The sequence below is a fragment of the Platalea leucorodia genome (genome assembly GCF_965183815.1).
Source record: "Platalea leucorodia genome assembly, chromosome: 10".
NCBI classification, from domain to species: domain Eukaryota; kingdom Metazoa; phylum Chordata; class Aves; order Pelecaniformes; family Threskiornithidae; genus Platalea; species Platalea leucorodia.
In genome coordinates this window covers 8936068-8951641 of record NC_138832.1, presented here as the reverse complement: position 1 = coordinate 8951641, position 15574 = coordinate 8936068, and the positions used below count along the sequence as shown (strand labels likewise).

Genomic DNA, 15574 nt, shown 5'->3' with positions numbered 1-15574 from the left:
ACTGAATATTCCCACATCTCAAATGCTGGGGAACAGGCACTTTTTTTTTTGTGCTTCCTTCACGCAGGTGCTTGTCGGATGAAGTTTATCACCCCAGAGGGATTCCTCGTTCAAAGGCTTTTGTTACTCTCCGTGAGAATTGTTCAGAGAAGAAGCTGCCCGCTTGCTCGCCCTTGCTAGAGCAGGTCTAACATACTGCAGCCTTTTACGGCGCCTCTGCGTGCACTACGGGAAGATAAATTCTCCCTTGAAAAAAAGTTGAAAATGCAATCGTTACTTTTTATTCAGTAATTTCGGTTAAAAGACTGGGGTTTTAGTCGCACCTTTGCAAGTTAAATGCAAACTTTATGCAACCCAGGCATATATTGTTAAAACATTATGAAAGCACAGAGAAAATCTTGTATTTGAACATTTATGTGGCATTTGAAATTCATTATAGTTCCACGTTTTATGAATCACAAATGTATGCTGGAAAAATAATTCTGAATATTTATAGGCTTTACTATACTGTCTCACCCTGTGACACCTGGCGTTTCTGTGCATTTTGATAATTCTCGCCTGCCGCAGGCCACTGGCGCTGCCGGACTTGGTACCGCAAACGTGTGGTTCTGGCTTGGAGCGTTCATTCTTCTGGCTTTAAATTCACACTGCTGAGAATCTGAAGTGCTCTGGACAGAGCCGGGAGATGTGGTTAAAAGTCTTGGTGTGAACTGAGCTGGCAGTTCGCTTGGGGGGTGAAGCCTGGTTTTGAAAATGGAGAGAATTGAGATCATTTTGAAAAATGAGGATCTGTAAGTTGCCTCGCAATTGCGTACCCGGACTGATCCAGTGGTGGTGGTGGTTCGTTGTCTGTTATGCTCTGAAAACCCCGCCAAGCACGCGCTGATCCAGCAGCGAGGATCCGAGGCTGCTCGCAGGAGCTGGTCACTCACGATTCACTGAGGGACTCTTTCTGCCGGGTCTGCCGGCCTTGGATTCCCATTCGGGCTGCAATTTGCAAGATCAGATCTCAACTGATGCAAGCACCTTTATAAGCAAATGAGACATCACAGTGGTCTTTTTTTTTTTTTCCTTTTTTTCTCTTATTTTTTTTTACTGTATAAGGACTTGTAATTTATTTAATTTCACAAGCAGTTGTAGTTTGATAACTATTTTGATGGGGGAAATCGTTTCCTAGCTCTGTGCACGTGCCAGTACTCAGCTGCAGACACGAAGGTGAAGAAGGTAGGGGTGGAAAAGCACAAAGATTCGGCACGACGTGAGAATTGGCAGTGAGGATTTTCATCCCTAGGGAAGCTGCGAAGGGGACCACGCGAGCAAGTGCCAAGTGACGAAGGCGTGTGACAAAGTGACAGTGTGTGTTGGGATACATTTGAATGGCTGCAAACATATTTCTGTGACCAGGCTTCTTGCTCCAGTAAAACAGTGATTGGTGAAATGAAACATCTCAGAAGGTGAAAGTCCTGACAGCCCCGGGTAGGAGAGGCAGGCTTGTGACGGTGAGTAAATCAAGATGCGGGTAGATTAACCTGCTCCAGTCAGAGGCTGGTATTTATCTAGGAAATTATTATTGGTGGCTTCTTTATTTCCCCCCGGTATAATCAGAAAGGGAACCAACCTTCCTGTGGCTTCTGTGTATCTCCAGGTTGCCCGTAGCAAATCGCTGGGGGTGTAAGCTACAGCTCTGGGCGTTAGGGGTGGGTTTTTTCTCAGTCTGCGCTGTCCTGCAGGTGGTGATCCCCCGCCGCCCTTCACAAACGTACCCAGGAAAATACCCCAGTAGATAGCGTCTGTGTGTAGAAATAAGGACCCATCTCTTTCCAGCTCCAGTCCCAGCTCTGCCAGGGTTCTTACAGCTGGGTAGCTCGTCCGTGCCCAAATCGCAAACCTGAAATCTCAGGAGCACCGGTGGGAATGCTTCAGGATTGCCTTTGAAAGAGACTTAGACAAGACTTAATTCTCCTGCAATATTTTGCTACGCATGGCAGCGAAGTAACCCTATTTATTTCACCCGTTCCAACCCTGCCACTGAAAGCACCACATCTCCCCATCGGTTTTGCACGGGAGAGTGTGCCAAGGTCCTGTAGGTCGCGTGGAGGCCGCGGATGCTGGCGTGGGGCTGGGTTTGCTCCCGGAGACCCAGCGTCCGCCGGGAAGGCCGCCCTCCGCCACGATGCAGCGCTGCGAGCGCGGCCGGCGTGCAGCCTGCGAGGCGGCTGGGGCAGGGGTTGTCACAAGCGCTAGGTGTTGGCTCCACTCTCCTTCAGTTCGGAGAGGGATAAACCCCTTTTCCCTGGGAACAGACTGTCTGGGTATCGATGAAAGGCGCTGCCTTTCCTGCGCTTTCCGCTGGGCAACCTGCGGGGCGCGGGAAGCGCCGGAGCGGCGATGCCGATGCTTCGCTTGCCTGTTTCCCACCTGAGGAGCTGGGATGAGGTAAAGGCAGCCCGAAGGCGGGGGGAGGAGAGTTCGGGGGTGTGCGCGCTGCTAAATGTGCATTGCGGTGTATTTATCAGATCTTTTTCTCCTCTATTTCCTTTCTTGCCAATTTTCTCTCTTCCATTCACAAAATGCAAAGTACCCAACAGCAATCAGGGAATACAGAATATGAGGTAGAAATGTCCTTTGCCGGGTAGTTAGAAAAGCATCCTGTGCTTTCTAGTAAAGGCTAACCACAACCCCCTTGCCTAGCTGCCTCCCCCACGCCACCCAGTCCCCTCCCTGCCGTCAGACCTTGCCTAGCACTTGTGCACACTCAAATAACTTCTTTTCAGTATGAGGTGGAAGCTATTTTCTCTCGCGGAGCATATGGCACGAGCACTCACTCTGGACAGTTTATAAATGAATATGTGCTCTACTTGAATCACATTTTGAGTAGATTTCAATGTTCTGTTGCTTAACAGCGCATGAGAATGGGTGTACGTGAGAAATTGTTGAGAGCAACGTCTTATCCTTTGCTTCAGAAATTAAGAGATTTGAAATTAGATTTTTCTTCCATTTGGTGAGGTCGTTGCCAAGACCCACTGAGTCATCGGGGCGCCAGCGCCGGCGTTTGCGCTCATCATCGCGCTCTCGCCGTAGCAAACTCTGACTGGTAGAGCGGGCGAGCTGGCCGCTGCTTTGCCATGTGGCTGCTACCTGCCACGTTTAATTTAACCCGAGGAGATTTTTGTCCTTTGTGCAGCTTTGCATTGGGGATACTGGCTGCTTCCCCCTGAAGCCAGCTGCATAACTGGGTACGCACTTCGAGTCCCCTTACTTTTAGCCAGAATCACCCTTGCTAAGAGAGCATGAGACATCTAAAGTGTTTCTTCTCCTCTGTAGCGCAAGGAGCAGGACCTGAACTTATTAACATCTAGCACTGGGAGCTGCTGTTGTGCAAGGCACTGTGCGGACACCTACAGAAGGCAGTCCTGGCTCGGCGTGTGCTGGATGGGAGCTGAAGAAAAGCAGATGAGGTGGGTGAGCAAGAAGTGCAAGGAAAGCAAGATAATGCAGGATACCACAATGAGCCGCCAACCTTTGCCAAAAATTCCTTTTGCATCAAAGGAGGTGAGCAGCAAAACACTGAAGGTTGATAAGGTGGCTTTTAGGGTTGCTTTTTTTAGTGTTTACAGGAATCTGCAACACCTCATTTGGCTCCCACACCACTGCCTCTCTAATGGAGGTACCTGGTACTGTGAGCAGAGTAGCACAACCTCAGTCTTACTGTGTGGGAGGGTTTCGGTCTGGGTGAAATTAAAAGATTGGTGTAGAAGTGTGAGATTAATAAGCTTGTCTAGTGTCTACCTACTAAACCCAGCAGCCACGCAGCAGTGCAGTGTGCTGCATACCTACCCCAGGGAACTGCCTCCTTCCAGCTTGTTTATAAAATCACACCAAAAAACTACTGAGGAAGCGCAAAGACTTTTCCTCCACAGTGGTCATGTACGTTCCTGACGCAGCAGACCTCCCATTTAAAAAAAGAGCCCTCTTGCTTTATCCTACACAAACAGAAAAGCTTGCTCAAGCTGCTTTGCATGTGCTGCTGCCCCTTTGCATGGCTGCACGCCGCTCAGCAGAGCCGCCCCGGCGATGCGGTGCCCGCGGCAGCGCGGCGCGGTAAGGGTCTCCGGGTGACTGAAGTCAGACCAGGGATGTGCTGCGAGGGCTTCTCTTGCTTTTTTTTTTCCCCAAGTGATTTGTGCTCAAATGCAGTAATGAAGTCAACCCGCAAATACGTTGAAGGCAAACTTTTACATTTAAGGAAAAAAAAAAGCCAGGAGCTGTCCCAGCTTCTCAGACAGAAAAGCACAGCTGGATGGCTACCCCCTGGGCTTTCTGTACTAATAATTGGCAATATCCTGAAATATTTGGAGCGGAGCATTGCTATGCTCGCCAGGCACCCGGAGCAGCAGCGGGGAGCTCCCAGCGCCCGGCAGGCGCGGCGATGCGCCGCTGCGGCGCAGGCAAAGCCCCGAGCGGCACCCGCAGCCCCTGCGCCCCAGCCAGGGCTCGGCCGTCACCCCCGGCCGGGGCTCCCACGCCGCGGTGCCGCTTACCCACCGCACAGCCACCTCCGCCTCCCACCTCCACCTCCTCCTTCTCTCTCCCCTGGGATCGTTTTCCCTATTGCCTTGATTTAGCCTCTACGTTTTATTCTTGCCCGCTGCTCTGAAAACTCTGCGGGGCTTTTACTCTCCCGTTACTGTCAAGGCATTTCGATCCTGGCAGGAGACCGCAGCCCAGTTTTAGCAGGAGTCTTCTGTTTGCGAATGAGGTGGAAATCTCTTTCTCTAGCTGAGTAAAAGCAAACTGATCACAACAGAAAGGTCTAAAAAGAAGGAATAAACCTGATTTTTTAACTCTTACACTCCACTAGAACAGAAAACTTTTCTAAAAATGATAACAGAAAATTTCTAAAAAAAAATCTGATGTAAAATGGATAAAAGTATAGAAGTAGAGAATTAACCACTTTACTAACCAATTTCCTTGTAAACCAAGTTATTCATTAAGTTGTTTTCCTGAGGGAAAGCAGTTTTTTATTGGCGATTAAGGGCTTGACTTGTAGAATGCAGGAACAAACCGTTTTACAAACACAAGTGAAAGAATACCCATGTCCGATTTGAAACGGGTTGGTTGCGCGTCCAAATATTGTGACTTTGACCTGTTTGTGGGTAGGAGCTTTAAAAAGCGGCTGCTACCCGCGCACACGGTTTTTTTGCCTCCCCTGCGCTAGGAACCACGCTTGTGCGCCGGGGCGTCCCTTGCGCTGCTCCCCCGGCGGGACCAACGCTCGCCGCGCAGCCCAGGAGCCGCAATCAAGCTGTAAATCAGCAGGAGGGTATTCCCCCGCCACCCCCCGGCCCCGCGACTATTCACTGCGATTTATGAATTCCTAAAAATAGTTGAAAAAACCAAATGTTCTGGGCTTCGCAGCCACCAGCGCTCACCAGGAGACTGCAGGATTGGGGGTTAATGATGCTCCATCATCAGCGGGACAGGCGACCTCACTCCCACCGCGGAGGATGGATGCTCGACCAGGAAGGCACCACCCCAGCCCTTCCCAGGAGCATCCCTGACCCCATGGTGGGCCCTGTGTCTATCCCTTGCTCCCGCCAGAGCTGGGAAGCTGTGAGTTGTGCAATGCTAAGGGCAGAGAAAGAAAACCCCTTTCATCTTGGGGCTGGGCTTGCTCTGAAGGTCTGCAAACCCTCAGGTGCTCCAGGCCCTCCAGACCCACCAAAATCTCCCCACCATGGCCCAAGGGCTGCCAGGTGCTGGGCACTGGCAGCCCCCCCACCCCGGCTGTGCCGGACCTGGGTACCCCAATGGTGGCTGGGGGAGCTGTGTGGGTCTGGGGAATGACGATGCCTCCCATGGCCGGGCTTCCCCAGGAGCACCCCAGGCGCAACCACGGGACCCCTCCTCCCCACCCAGCTGAAGCTCCAGTCCCCCCCAGCCCTCGCACCCCCCGCTGCCCCCCACACCCCCTCCCCAGCAGCTGGAAACAGGGTGCACCCCAGGGCCAGCATTACCCCGCACCCCCCACTGCCACCGTGCGGCCCCCCACGCCCTCCCTCCCCACAGCGGGCGCTGGGGAAGGGCTCAGCCCCACCTCCCCGCTGAGACCCCCCCATGCCATGGCAGTGCCCTCCGCCCGCTCCAGCCCTGGGCTGGGCCATGGGGCACCCACCGGTGCAGGGGTGGCGGGGTGCAGCCCCCTCCCCTCGCCCCCTCCCCATTAACGACACCAAGCCCTCGTTCGTTGCTGCCTCCGCAGTGGTTTATTGGTGTGGGAGACGAGAGCCCCCCACCAGCAGCGTGGAAGGCACCGCGGGGGTGCCGAGGAGGCACCCCGAGAGCCAGAGCCCCGGCTCCTGCAGCAGGGACCGATTTCCAGCCTCACTAAAGCAGCAATGCAATACTGGAGAGCAACAGGCAATCCCAAACTCCAGTATTTACGTGCTGCTAGAGCACTGCTGACAGCTCTCCATCCTAGTGCCTCCACGGCCTCCAGACCCCCTTCCCCCCCCCCAGACACGGGGCAACAGAGTACCTCGGCCGATCTTTTGCCGGGGAAAGGACCGAGGAGCACTGGGTAAGGCGCCAGCTGAAGGCATGGTGCTCAAGCCACCATCGGCCATGCCCACGTTGGAGAACAAAAAGGAGCTACAAGTCCTGCCTGCCTGCAGGGCCAGCCCCGCTGAGACACACGCACCAACTCAGAGGGGATGTATTTGTCGCTGCAAAGGATGCGCACAGATACAAGCACCAAGAGAACGTATCTACACGTACCTGTTCAACTGAACTAAAGAGATACATGGGAATGTGTTAGCTTCCACATCTATGATAACCAGAAGCTCACTTTCTTGTCTTATCCTTGAGGTAATGAGGCAGCCCAGAATGGTCTGTATCTCCTTGTCCCTACAAACCATGATGTGCTGCTACATCTCCTCAAAGCCCACTGAATGTTGACATTCCAAATGGTATTTTGAATATATATATATATATATATTTTTTTTTTTTAAGCCATGATATAAAGTACTGAAGAACACTCTACAAGGAAGACATTTAACATGCATGCATTACCACCACGGGACATTTTTTTTTCTTCACGGGTGCTATCAGAAAGTCTGTAACTATAAGAGAACAAGCAGTTACACAGTGCAAACAAACCAGTTTCAGAAACAAAATCAGAAATTAACTGTTCCCCCCACCCCCAAAGCAGACTTAATATTTGGGTCCCGGCAAATCTACACTTTCAGGTCTAGCAGGTCTGCTGCTTTTGCTACTGCAGACCTCCCTGGCCCTTCCACATGGTCCGTGGGGAAACGTTACCTTGTACTTTCCGCTTAGAGGCTGCTGAACATCAAGGATTTTCCAGGAGTCGCAATGTTAATATTTCAGATAAATAAATCCAGATTCCAACAGTTCAAACCTGCTAAGTTTTTCTTAGCATATTTTTATTCAGCTTGGTTTGACTTTTGAGATCCTTATTTTTTTAAAGACTAGATTATGCTCGTTTACCATTTGAATGGACAAACCTTACGCGACCAGAAATTAAAGCTACCCTGGCACTTCATCGCCTCCCCTGCCTGCAGCAGAGCAGAAAGCGGCAGCGCAGGGCAGAGGGAGGCTGGAGCTCCCAAGCACACGGCTGCCAGAGGCACGCACACGCCGGCCTGCCAGGGCTGCACGGGAGCCGGGCAGATAGCCTGACATTTTGTGTGTTTCCTTTTGACTTTTTTTTTTTTCTTCTCCAGTTATGTGACAACTTCCTTCAATTCATTTTCTTAAAAAGCAGCATCACAAAAAAACCTGAACCATGTCAGAAATGACGCCATTAGTTCAAATGCTTGCGCCGTCCCCTTGCGCTAAACGCGCCACTCAGCCGAGGTCCGGTTTGGCCTCCTCCTACTCCCTCCCTGTTTAGCAAACTTAAAAATAGGAATTTCAAAAGCTCTTGTGACCCGTGCCAAATTATTCCAAATTTTAAATCAAATATTTGCCAACAAAAAAGCAGTGCTTTTTCCCCACTTCAGTGTCCTCAATACCGAGAGCACCAGGTCCAACGCTCTAACGAGCAACTGCTACTTACTGCAAAGCCAACAAGTACCCAAAGTCAGACCTGTACAAGCTAAAACAAAACAACCCCCACGTAATTTTACCATTAATTATTTCTGTAACAATGTTTTACTTGACTGTACCTGTGGAGTCTTATTTCTTTCATCTCTTCAAAAGTGACTCAAAAAAAAGAAAAAAAAGGCAGCAGCAAACAAGCTCAGCTCTAGAATCCATTTTGTGTTTGAGGTTCACGTTTTACTTAATGTTTTTATACATAATATAAACGAGCCTTCAGCCTAGTTCAACAAGGGGGGCAAGAGCTCTCTTCAGCAAGGAGGACTTTTCAAAGTGAGGGCTCAATACACCTCCACCAGCCTACTCTCTAGCACAGGGAGAAAAATCAACGTTCACACCGAGTATTGGGCAAGTGGAAATTTGGGATAGGCAGTGAAATACGTATCTGAGAAAATATGCCCGTTTATGACATGACAGCCTAGTTATTTTAAGCAATAGAAACCTCTGTGTTTGAATCATCCCATCTGATACTTTAGCTTCTTTCAAACTTAGCTTTGGATTCTCAATGTTAAATCAGAAAGATGGCAGCTGACCGGGATGGTGTGAGTTTATCTCGACCGCTCCGAGGTGTTACCTGCAGTGCCGAAGAAGGGATACGCATTTCAGAGGAACCTGCGTTTATCCGGAGGGATGCAGATGGTGCAGGTATTTTGGAGCACGTGAGCTTACCTTCCCAACTCACCTTTGCATGCAGGCACATCGGCTCCTCCTGCCTCGACTCTCCCCGGCCATGAGGCAACCGCTGTTTCAATGGGAACTAGAAAGCAACACACAGAAGGGTTTACGAGCTGCTCGCAGAGGCACCGCTGTGCTTCAGGAGCGGGGACCGGGGCTGGCGGGCAGCCTCAGCACCGTCCCCTCCCTAGGCACATGCAGACCGCAAAGGCTCGGACGTCTTTAAATATTTAAGTATTAAGGCACAAATATTTTTAAAATTAGGGAAAAAAAAATCAAGTTTTCACCTCCAGGTAGGGCAGACTATGAAGCAGCACTTAAAGAGCGATCGCATCGCTCCTCTCCCCATTCCTACAGCCGGGGCTACTGGCACCACGGCCGCCGGGAGCGTGGCTGCGGGCAGCGGCACCCAAGGCGCCCTGCTAACCCCGAATCACAACCCAGGCGCTGTACAGCGAGGAGGGACGACACGGCTCCGGCCAGCCGACACCTGCGGCAGCTCCGAGGTCAGGCAGGAAAGCCCCCGCACGCAACCGCGGCCGGCAGCAAGCCCACCTCCCCTCCCCGAAGGGGTTAAAACAGTAGCAGCAAGAGCAGCCTATTGGTCTTGGCAGCCCAGAAGCAAAGGAAACATCTAATTTCTGCTGATTTAGGTGATAAACCACCCTCGGGACAAGCAGGTAAGATGCGGGCAGGCTATTGGGGGTTTGGGTTTTTTGCTGGCAGCGGCAGGCGCTCAGCCCCTCGCTGCCGCAGGAGGCAGCATCCCAGGAGCACCCCCAGCCCTGGAGGAGCACCCCACCGCAGCTGGGAACTGGGGGCTGCCCTGCTGTGCTGGGAGCCCCCAATAGCAAGAGAATTGCCCCAAAAGCTCCACCTCGATGCAAAAGCATTGCAACAGCTCTGCTGCTGCCGCAAGCTCCACGCCCGCGGTGTGTACGCCAGCTATTTCTAGAAATCGAGACTTCTACCTGTCATCTACGTAAGCCAGCCACCTACGGAGGTTTAATTACATCTCCCAAATAACTGGGGAATTTGAACATGCAGAAATTCATTAATGTAGTTCACGAAACAATGCAACTTCTGCTTGCCAGAGTATATTGGGCAATTAAGTAAAAAACACCCCCCCTGCCCCAAGCCCAAACGCCCGCACGAAACCAAAACAAATTCACCCTGAAATAGAGGGTTCCCTTAAAACACAACCGAGGCCCTCCTCACCGAGGCCGTAACCAGAAAAAAAAGAGAAAGAAAAAAAAAAAGTGAGAAAGAGCACCATGGGAAAGGAAAGGAAATAAATATAGGAGCCCATGACAGGACAGATTTGCCTACAGAGCCTTCACTGACTCGCACGCTTCAGGGCTAGGTAAGCTCACAGGCAAGTAAATATTCAGCATTTCCTACATATATAAAGCACAGGAAAAAAAAAAACACAACTCTGCTATCGAACAGTTTTTCAGGAGGCACGCACAAACAAATCCTGAAGTCATTGTTCTCGTTTGAAAGAAGAATTAAAAAAAAAAAAAAAAAGGCGTTTACTATTTTACAAAAAGACTAAAATAAATCATCTCGTTACAGCTGAAGGTCCCAGACATTCGTTAGCGAGACACAATTACGGCAACAAAACGAAAATACGGGGGCGAGTAGTACCACCGAAACACTTCGTATCTGCCCGGGTCTGCAAAATCACACCGCTTTCATTCCTGCCTCCCTTTGAACAATGAAATTTAAACAAAAGTCACGTATTAATATTTACAGATGTGGCCAATAGCCGGAATCGGCCCCGATGCTTGATCGACACCCACCAAATGGTTCCAGCTATTACGTTTCCGATACGACTCGCCTCGCAAGGCTGCCGGAGTCGAGCGAGGGCTGCGCGAAGAGAAACGACTATGAAAGAGCACGGACGGCCAGACGTGGGAACTGCACGCAGCCAAGTTACTTTCATTTGCACGGGCACCTCCAGCGCATCTCCCCGGCGCGTCACGCGAAAATCGCCCTCGCGCGCGCTTTAGCCGGCCAAGGCTTCCTCCTGGGTGGCACAAAATAAACGCATAAAATATATTTTCTCCCTGCTCGTGCGTCAACGCTATATGAGAGCGGATAATTTCTCATACGCTTTATTAAAAATAATTTTTTCCTCACTAATTCACCCAGAAAAAGGTCAGGGAAGCGGCACGTATTTCATATAAATAACAGCAGGTTAGAGCTAGGTTTTAATTTTAGCACGGCGTACCTTCTGCGCGTTAAACCGCACACAGTTAACGCGCTCCTAGGTGGGGCAGAACACCCGAAACCAAACCGCAGCTACAAAGGGCAAATTCAAATAATGCAAAAAATTAATTCGTTGACTTTACTCGATTTGAAACTCGCCCCCGGTATCGTTACCGGCGGGATCGACTGCATTTATCGAGAGGGGGCTGTTAACACGAGGGAGAGCTACTGGTGCTCGCGAAGGCCTGCGGGATGAGACTTCAACTTACAGTACTCCAGAAAACCAGTAAAATCCACAGTAAAATTCCAGGATCCAGAGTTTTTTCTCAACACCGCTGAGGAGAAGAAAAGTATGATGCCTCTTGTTACTTCCATTTTTTTGCATTGTCATCTCATCCAGTTTTAAACAACACGGGGCAGATCTGGAAGCCCGACTCCTATAAAGTTTATTTGTTAAGAACAGAAAACAAAAAAAACAAAAAAACAAAAACCATTTTTTTTTGTCAGATGAACATTAATTCAAAACATAACAAGCGCACAGTAATTTTATTTTTTTTATATTTGGGTCAGTTTGCCTGAAGCATTACTTAAAGCTTCCCTCTTATATTTCATAAATGTTTATTGCATTAGCAGTTTGGTTTTACTGTATTTCCCACCAAAGTGGATTAACTAAATACAGACTTTCGCAGCTGATGGCGAGCAACGGAGTTCTTTGGATTTCTTCAGGGCAGAAGATGACGAAACCTGGCAGATGGTCCCTCACCTACACACGTACACCGGCGTACAACACGCAGGCACAATTTATTTCTTATTTTTCGGAGGGAGCAATTCCTGCTTTAACCTTGGCAAACCTCCTCTCCCAACGCACAAAAATTGTCTTTAGGTACCTGACGCGCGCGCGGGGAAAAATATCGCGTTTAGGATAAATTACGAAGGGAAAAACGCCCGGCGCGGCGCGCAGCGCTCCCATCACCGCGGCTTGGAAGTCGGCCTCTGCCAGGATATTCAAATTTCCTGTGCGAAGCGAGTAACCAGCAAGGGGAAAAACGTAAAAAATAGCAAAAGCTGGGTGCCAAATTTTTTTTTTTTTAATATTTTAAATTATTTCGCCGAATTATTTTTTGGTTGGAGTGGTAATTTTTTTTTTTTTTTTTAAATGTGTAAAACTGTTCTCTCACGCGCGCCCGCCGGGGCAGGGGGAGCTGGGGGCGAGCGCGGCGGCCGTGGGGGCGAGCAGGCCCGAGGCCAGAACGAAGCGGGGGCCGGTAGCCCCCGGGCTCCCCTTAAAAAAAAGAGGGAAACGGGGAAAAGAAATAAATTTTAAAAAACTCCCCCCCAAGCAGCCGCGAGCCACACCTGCGGGGGGCGGGCGCGGCTCCCCGCAGCGCAAAAAAATGATTAAAAAAAATTTATTAATAAGCAAAAGCCCACGAGGAAAAGGCGCCGGGGGGGGGGCGGCGGGGCACCCACGTGGGAACGGGCCCCCCGCGCGCCGCTCCCGCCCTAACGGTCCGGGGGGGGGGGGGCACCGCCCCGCCCGCCCCCCCGGTCCCGGCCGCTCGCGCTGTCACTGCCCGCTGCGTCACGGCCGCCGCCGCCCCCCCGCGCCCCCCGGTGCCTCCTTTGTGCCGCGCGGGGCGGCGCCGCGCGGGCGGGCGCTGCTCGGTGCCGCCGCGCTCCCCCCCCCGCCAGGAAAAGTTTCTTTTTTTTTTAGTTTTTTGTACAGTTTTTTCCCCTTCTCCCCCTCCCCCCCCCCGCCGAGTTTCTCCCGGGACCGTGTGTCCGTGTGTCCCCCCCCTCCGGGGAGCGGCGCGACCCCGCCCACGGCGGCGCGGGGGGGGGCGGCGGGAGGGGGCCGCGCCGTGCCCCCCCCACCCCCACCCCCCCGAGGCGGGCAGCGCAGCGCAGCGCGCCCCGTCCCGCCGCCGCCGCCGCCGCCGCCGCCCCCCCCGTCGAGCCGCGCCGCGCCGGGCCGGGCCGGGCCGAGCCGGGCCGGGCCGGGCCGTCCCGCCCGCGGGGGAGGGAGGGAGAGGGGGGGCGGCGGTCGGCCCCCCGCGGCGCCCCGGCCCCGCCGCCCTGCCCGCCCTCCCTCCTCACCTCCGAGTCCACTCGAAAATGGCGCCGAAACCGAAAAAACTTCGCAAATTTCATTGTAGGCGGTTGCAAAGGCTGCTGGGAAGCGGGGGCGGTGGCAGCGCCGCCCGCCGGGGCGGGACGGGGACGGGGACGGGCGCGGGGCGGGGCGGCGGCGGCGGCCGGGCCCCGAGCGGGACGGGACGGGACGGGACGGGGCGATGCTCCCGCCGGCCGCCTCTCGGTACCGGCCTCGGTGGGCCGGGCCGGGCCGGGCCGGGCCGGGGGGGCGGGGGATGAGCATCCCCGTGGGCAGGGTCCCGCATCCCCGTGGGAAGGGTCCCGCGGGGGTGTTCCCGTCCTGCAAACAGCCTCGCTCCGCTGCCGCTTCCCTCCGTGGTTTACGGCCTCGTGTAAACCCTTCAGAGCAGCGATGGTGCTTTTTCAGCCCTGGTTGGGCGAAAGTTGCTGTTCTGTGCCGGTGCTCCTGCCCACACGCTGCACACGCTATCACGCTGAGGTTTATCACTTCCCCCCCATTGCTGTTCAACTCGAGCTCCCAAACGCCGATTCCCAGCTTTCCTCTCCCGACCCATGGCTCGGGAGATGTTCCCCACCGCGCTCCCCTGCGCGGCCGGCATCACTCTATAACCTGCCCGCAGTCGCGCAGCAGCGATGGGAGCAGGGTTTTGGGGCCCCCGTCGCGCACCCTGGGCGCGGGCTGGTACCACGACGCACTTGCAGGGAGGGCAGGTGGTTCGGAGACGCGGTTTTCCGAAGATTTTTGACTCTAAAGAGTCAGAGCTTGGGCGATTTGTGCTGGTAGAAAGCCTCGCAAGCTGAGGCCTGGGGAAAAGCGATGCTGGGGCAAAGTGGTCCCTTCCGAAGGGAGAAGGTCAGGCATTTCCAGGGTTGTCGGGTCCGTCATTGGGAACAGGCGAAGCTGTGAAGTCTGTTGTTGGCTTGGTGGGTTCGTAATCTTCCTGTTGCAATTTTTACCTCTACCCCCACCCCAAACAGCAAAAAAAACCCCAACCCTGTTGCTAAATAATTGCTCTGTTCTCACAGGTGAGCAGTGAAGCTCAATTAATTATGCTTTGTGAAGCGCTTCTGATCCTCTGATGGAAACATGTAAGGGCAAAACACTATTATTTTGCAACTTGCAAAGGCTGATAAGAGCGGTGAAAACGGAAGAAGCCTTACCACTGAAGGGTACTACAGCCCCGCGCTTTTTTCCACTCGAGATCTTAGAAACTAGCTGATGGCTGCTGCTTTTCATTTAGAAGGGTTTTTTCCCCCCTTTTGAAAGAAACGCAATCACTACCAAGTATTCTGGAGGGACTTCGTCTTTAAACAAATAATGTTTTTCTTGTTGGGTGTGCACTATTATTTTCTTAATTATTCCTGGATTTCTGCCTGTTCCACCAAGAGTTTTCTCAGATGGCAGAAACAATTGGTCCTTTTTTATTACGCTAATAACAAAAAGTATCCCTAGTAAAAAGACTCTGTACATCCCATAAACTCAAGCAGGACACGTTTTGCCAACAATCACACCTCTTCATTGAGGCATCATATAGGCTGCTGCTTTTTTTTTTCTCTCTTTTTTTTTTTTTCGCATCACTACTATTGTTTACTACTTGGCCTTGCCGGCTGACTGCGTTTTGGTGTCAAAACAAAAGGAATTGAGTCATTTCTTTAGCATCAAAGCCCTCCCACTCACCCTCAGCCTGTACGTCGAGATCTCAGCAGATGTGGCGGGGAATGAATGGGCGAAGAGATTCACCTACACCTCTCACATTTACTTGTGGGTGGCCTCTAATTAATTTGGCTTCGAGGCTCCGCTGCAAGGTAGATGGGTTAGGAAGTCTGGCCGGGAGTCATCTGTTTGAATCATACCTCTTTTATGGAGAACTCCATTGTGTAGCTGTGTCTGACCCGCACCCTTGCGAGAACTAATTAAAAAAAAAAAAAAAAAAAAAAGTCCCACACTTATTGGAATGTCAAATATAAATGTCAGCGTTTCAAATGAAATGGTATCTTGGGAGGGTCCTGCACATTTAATCAGCCGGTTGCGCCATCTATATCGTGGACTCAAAAGCAGCAGCGAGAACCACGAAAGGCACTGGCTTAACATCAGCAAAAGTGTTTGCCAAGCTTGGATTATGTCACTGCTTTATGATCTTGCTTTGTAAAGGGAGAATACTCTTGGGGAGCAAGGACTCGGCATGCCGGATCTACAGCGAGAGCGAGGAATGAATGCTGCTCGCGGAAACCGGGGGGCAGGGCGAGGGATTGTGTTTGCTGGGGGATTTTTGCAGATGGATGCTTTACGGCCACCTTCTTCAAGCAGAGATGCGCCTCGCAGATCGCTCGGGCAGAAAGCAGAAAGCCCAAAATACCCCGGCGAGGCTGTTTGCTGCTTTCCCCCGCGCTGCCCTCCCACAGGCCCACCTGCCGGGGCCCCTGCCCGGGCGCTCCTACCCGGCCGCCCGCC

General features: G+C 52.2%; 1 long non-coding RNA gene across 3 annotated transcripts; it reads right to left on the bottom strand.

Moving 5' to 3' along the window:
* Positions 1–6506: 6506 nt before the first annotated feature.
* LOC309595769 lies at positions 6507–13192 on the bottom strand. Of its 3 annotated transcripts, XR_014229315.1 has the most exons (5): positions 13105–13192; positions 11277–11444; positions 10599–10825; positions 8804–8878; positions 6507–8695 (listed from the first exon to the last, which is right to left on the bottom strand). It is a non-coding gene; the product is annotated as an uncharacterized lncRNA (long non-coding RNA). The 3 variants fall into 3 exon arrangements; XR_014229314.1 differs by having other exon boundaries at positions 6507–8878; XR_014229316.1 differs by lacking the exon at positions 10599–10825.
* Positions 13193–15574: the final 2382 nt, after the last annotated feature.